At 39.1% G+C, this 5,976-nt stretch overlaps 1 long non-coding RNA gene across 1 annotated transcript in view; it reads right to left on the reverse strand.

The window, feature by feature from the left end:
• The window catches only part of LOC113224982, a 70,072-nt gene that overhangs the window by 63,345 nt on the left and 751 nt on the right, over positions 1-5,976 (reverse strand). The window lies entirely within an intron of this gene.

The following is a 5,976-nucleotide window of genomic DNA, read 5'->3' on the forward strand; positions in this document are numbered from 1 at the left end:
CAATCTACCCATCTGACAAAGGGCTAATACCCAGAATCTACAAAAAACTCAAACAAATTTATAAGAAAAAAACAACCCCATCAAAAAGTGGGCAAAGGATATGAACAGACACTTCTCAAAAGAAGACATTTATACAGCCAACAGACATATGAAAAAATGCTCATCATCACTAATCATCAGAGAAATGCAAATCAAAACCACAATGAGATACCATCTCACACCAGTTAGAATGGCAATCATTAAAAAGTCAGGAAACAACAGGTGATGGAGAGGATGTGGAGAAATAGGAACGCTTTTACACTGTTGGTGGGAGTATAAATTAGTTCAACCATTGTGGAAGACAGTGTGGCGATTCCTCAAGGATCTAGAACTAGAAATACCATTTGACCCAGCAGTCCCATTACTGGGTATATACCCAAAGGATTATAAATCATGCTACTATAAAGACACACCACACAGTATGTTTATTTGTGGCACTATTCACCATAGCAAAGACTTGGAACCAACCCATATGTCCGTCAATGATAGACTGGATTAAGAAAATGTGGCACATATACACCATGGAATACTATGCAGCCATGAAAAAGGATGAGTTCATGTCCTTTGCAGGGACATGGATGAAGCTAGAAATCATCATTCTAAGCGAATTGTTACAAGGACAGAAAACCAAACACCGCATGTTCTCACTCATAGGTGGGAGGTGAACAATGAGAACACGTGGACAAGGGCAGGGAACATCACGCACTGGGGCCTGTTGGGGGTAGGGGCTGGGGGAGGGATAGCATTAGGAGAAATACCTAATGTAAATGATGAGTTAATGAGTACAGCAAACCAACATGGCACATGTATACCTATGTAAAAAGCCTTCATGTTGTGCACATGTACCCTAGAACTTAAAGAATATTAAAAAAAAATTTGTGGGAGAACAATATGGAAAATGTTAATGATAACTTTTTCCTCATATATTTATAAATATGTGAATATTATAAATAGGAATATTTATAAAGTTTAGAAATACATAAGACTAGAAGAATATACGCATAATTATTATAAATGATTACCTCTGAGTGGTAAGAGTAAAAAGGTGATCGTTTGCTCCTTTATAGTTTCCTGCATTTTCAAATTTTCTATGAAAACTGTATTACTCTTTTAAAAAGCAGAATAAAATATTGGCTTTGAAATATCTGGTTTGCAATAAGTATGTTCTTGCCTAAAAGAAGAAGTAGGTAACCTTTCAATGTCCTTTCTTTGTAAAACTTCATTCTTAGTGAGTTTTAGAAATAAGACTTCATTATTAGGCAAAGGGCCAAGCACAGTTACCTAAACCAGGAGCTAACAACCTTGTGTTAGTATTTTTGTTGTTGTTTTTTGTTTTTTTTTCATTCTTTTTCAAGACAGAGTCTTGCTTTCTTGCCCAGGGTGGAATGCAGTGGCGTGATCTCAGTTCACTGAAACCTCCACCTCCTGGGTTCAAGCGATTCTCCTGCCTCAGCCTCCCAAGAAGCTGGGATTACAGGCATGTGCCACCATGCCCAGCTAATTTTTTTGTTTTTTTCAATAGAGACAGAGTTTCACCATGTTTGCCAGGCTGGTCTCAAACTCCTGACCTCCAGTGATCTGCCTACCTCAGCTTCCCAAAGTACTGGGATTACAGGCATGGGCCGCCGCGCCCAGCCTCCTTGTGTTAGTTTTATTTAAGTAACTGGCATGTCAATATAAAATATATTTGCCATGTAAATATAATTTATTCTTTCAGATTTTATTGACTAAGCATGCTGTTAATCAGAGGCCAAAGTCAAAGTCCTGAGAATCCACTTAAGAAGAAGAATGTTAGACACCAGAGGAATCTAAGAGTCCTTGTGTTACAACTCTCTCTTTTGACCAGATGAAGAAAACAAATCAGAAATGTTAACAACATACCCTGGCCAACCCAGTTAGATTTGGACAGAGGTCCCCATGTGGTTTCCACGATGATTTCTGCCTAGTAAACGGTAGTAAATGAGGAAGAAGTAAGGAACAGAGAATTCAGCAACGCTTTGGCCTACACAAAAATAAAACATCAGGAATGGGTAACAATTGTGGCCAGGCCAACTAAAGTGACTGACTGTTCCTATGGGTACCCACTTCACAATACATGCATCTCATAAATTAAACCTGCTAAGTCTTCTTACTTTCCCATGCCTTTTTCACCAAGATATTGGCTTTTTTTGTTTGTTTTACTGAGGTATAATTTACCTTTAGTGAAATATACAGTTAAGTTTTGACAAGTGCATACATCCAAGTAACCAACACTTCAATCAGGATATAGAACATTTCTACCACCCTAGAAAAAATTTTCAATGTCCCTTTCCAGCCAATCCACCCTGTTCTAATGTCTATCACCATAGGTTCATTTTGTTTGTTCCAGAACTTCATATAAATGCAGCTATTTAGTATGTACTCTTGTGCCTGGCTTTTTCACTCGGCATGTTTTTTTGATATTTATCCATGCTGTAGAGTGTGTCATAGCTGATTCATTTTTATTGTGGTATAGTGATCTATCAAATAAATATACCGTAGTCTTCCCTGCCCCTGCCCCCCTCTTTTGTTGAAGGACATCTGGATTGTGTTCATTTTGGTGTTAAATAAAAAATATGTCCTAATCCTGGCACCACCTTGACCAAATAAAGGGATGTTTTGGGAACTGGATTTTGTGACTTTTGAGATTCTGCCTTACAGTGATATTTATTTTTTTTTTCAGGGGCCTTTCTCGCGTCATCTCTTCTCCAAGTAAATCATACATAATACATGCAAGTGGAGAGGAATGAAGTGGGTGATATTGAAGATAGGCACGTTTATTTATTCATTATACAAGACATAAAGGCTAAATATGGGAAACAATATCCTGGCAAGACTCACATTCTGATCTCGGAAAAGACTAGTAAATCTGCAAGGTGCAAAAAAGAGGCAGCAATAGTGACAACCTATTAAGTTCAAACTATTATCAAGAACCCAGTGATAACTATTATAATTACGGCTTTTGTTTATTGCGTACTAATTGCTAGACATTGTGCTATTTTATTTAATCCCTATGCTTGATATAGGTATATTTATTACCCCAATTTCAGTTCAGGAACATGGAGGCTCAGAGAGTACATAAACACATATATAGAAGACACTCAAAGGAGTATATACGAAGCAAATCATAAGAACTTAAAGGGAATGAAGCTGTTTGTTAATTTTTAAATGACCTGTGGAGTTGCGCAACTAAATAGTGCTAATAACATTTCTACTTTCTCTTTTCATTAGCATTTTGCAAACCCTTCTTAAGCCATGCACTCTCTCTGTTCATACTCACTGACTCTGGATGGGTGTGGTGTGTGGCATTTACCTCCCGAGAATTACAAACCAACTGAACAATTGTAGTTTTACAAATAGAGTAATTTAATACCACTCTTTATAACAAAATAAGTACTCAGCTATTTTAGATATACTGTAACCAACAATTCTGGCCAAAATCCATGTAGAACAAGGAGGATATAGGTAGGAAAGTGGGTGGTTTAAAATTATCTTTAGGGTCTCAATAAAAATGATTTTTCCCATAATCCTCTCACTATCTTTCTTACCACTTCTGCCCACCCAAAAGATCTCTTAGTATTCTCTTCCTTTACTGCTTCTGCTATTACTTTTTTACCTATATAAAATAAGAGACATGAAGCAGAAAGTATTCCTTTATGTGGCAAAATCACCCTGAATGTAATTTGGGGAAATTCATCCTTAAGGAGCACTGAATGAGCTGTGTGGTTTCATGTTTAAAATAGTGTATCCAGCTGGGCATGGTGGCTCTCGTCTGTAATCCCAGCACTTTGGGAGGCTGAGGTGGGCAGATTACCTGAGGTCAGAAGTCCGAGATCAGCCTGGCCAACATGATAAAACCCTTCTCTACTAAAAATACAAATTTGTCGGGCGTGGTGGTGCAGGCCTGTAATGCCAGCTACTCGGGAGGCTGAGACAGGAGAATCACTTGAACTAGGGAGGCAGAGGTTGCAGTGAGCCAAGATCACACCACTGCATTCCAGCCTGGGTGAGAATTCTATCTCAAAAAATAATAATAATAAAATAAAACAGTGTATCCATAATATGATGAACAGTATCACTTCCTGTATTAGTTTGCTAGGACAGCCATAACAAAGTACTACAGACTGGATGTTTTAAACAACAGAAATTTATATTTATATCCTCACCATTCTGGAGACTAGAAGTCAAAACCCAAGGTGTCAGCAGGGTTGATTTCTTCTGAGACCTCTCTCCTGACTTGCCTTCTGTGTCCTCACATCCTCTTTCCTCTCTCTGTCCTTATCTCCTCTTCTTTAGACACCAGTCATATTGGTAAGAGCCCATCCACAGGACTCCATTTGAGCTTAATTACCTCTTTAAAGGCCCTTTCTCCAAATACAGTCTTATTCTGAGGCACTGGGGGTTAGGACTTCAACATATGAATGGTGAGGAGAGGCCGACTTCAGCCCAGATTTCCTATCTGCCCCACAGATCTGTTAACATAGTGAAAATGAGAGATTTAGGAAAACACTATATATGCTGTTACATCCTGTACAATATAAAAGGGTGGCTGTTGGAGTTGTTAAATTAGTCACAGCTTCAACTATTTTAAAATCATTTGTGAATTTAAATTGCTTGTATGGGATGATGTATATAGTGGCTACTGTTTTAGAGAGCAAAGCCCTAGAATCAGATGACATCCAGAATGTCATGTTGAAGATAGTATCTGCAAACAAGTAGTTTAAATTTTTAAAAACTTCTCAACAATTTAAAAATTCAAAAAAACTGAGAAAAGTAATCTCACAAGTAGTGGTTAATTATAGAAGATGAGAGGTGTGGAGGTTTTTTATGTTTGGGGTGCATAAGCTTAAAATAACATGAAAAGCATGTCAAAAAGAATATGAGAACAGAGCGGACTTGAAATTTAATATATCCTACTGGCATCACTTGTTTATAGAAAAATAAAATGGATCATGTATTTATTTAGAGGATTCACTATGCTTTCTTTGGTCACATTTTTATAGGTACAGCGTGGTGTTCAAACTTTTCATGTATGGAGAAAAATGAAAAGGCTAGAAAAATGGCCCAGTACAAACAATTCTATGCTCAACCCAACTTGAACAGAAACTACAGGATTTGGCCTAAACAAGACAGAAAGGGAAGCCCTTATCAGGAAAGCCATTATCTGGGAAGATTAAATAAAGTAAGACTTTGTTTTTAAAGTATTATACAATTCATATCCAATATTTCAACCTCAGCCTTTCAAGTGTTGTCTAACACCAATAATATTGCCACCCTTCCCTCAACCGGTTATTTTCTTTTTATATTTCTGGCTACTTAAATCCCCCAAGCAAATTCTGGTTTCCGTATTTCTGGATTTAAGTACATTTTCTGCTGCACCCAGGCCACACGCAGGAATGGACACAGCTTTCGCTCTCCGCATAGTTTTCTAGCCCAGGGCAAGCTCTCAGAACGTGACTCCTGCCTCGCTGCCCGTCCCTCGCTTCCCCCACTCCCGCCACCATCCCTTCCGCAGCGTTGGCTACCGAGCCAACACCCACAGATTCTGCATTCCATGGCTTCCCAGCATCCTGCTGTCTCTGCGTGGAGAAAAGGGTGCTGCGAATCCCGGTTTGGATAAAGAACTACACCGAAGCCTGCGGGAATATGGCGTTGACCCCATTCTCCCAGCTCAGGCTACAGGTGCCTTGCCAAGCTATCTCACTGGCCTGCTCACCAGTTTACCGCACTCAGCACAGATCCTAGCACGGTTTATGCACTTCAGAAGTACGCGTTTGTGTTTGTCAACGGACAAACTAGTGATAATCACAAACGAATGACACAAGGGAATCCAACAGCCAATCAGAGCGCAAGGTTGTGTTGCCAGCATCCCAGTTTCAGGGACAGTCACCGCCAGACCAGACCCAACAAAGGGGCGTA

This window comes from Piliocolobus tephrosceles, chromosome 3 (assembly GCF_002776525.5).
Source record: "Piliocolobus tephrosceles isolate RC106 chromosome 3, ASM277652v3, whole genome shotgun sequence".
In the NCBI taxonomy this organism is placed as follows: Eukaryota; Metazoa; Chordata; class Mammalia; order Primates; family Cercopithecidae; genus Piliocolobus; species Piliocolobus tephrosceles.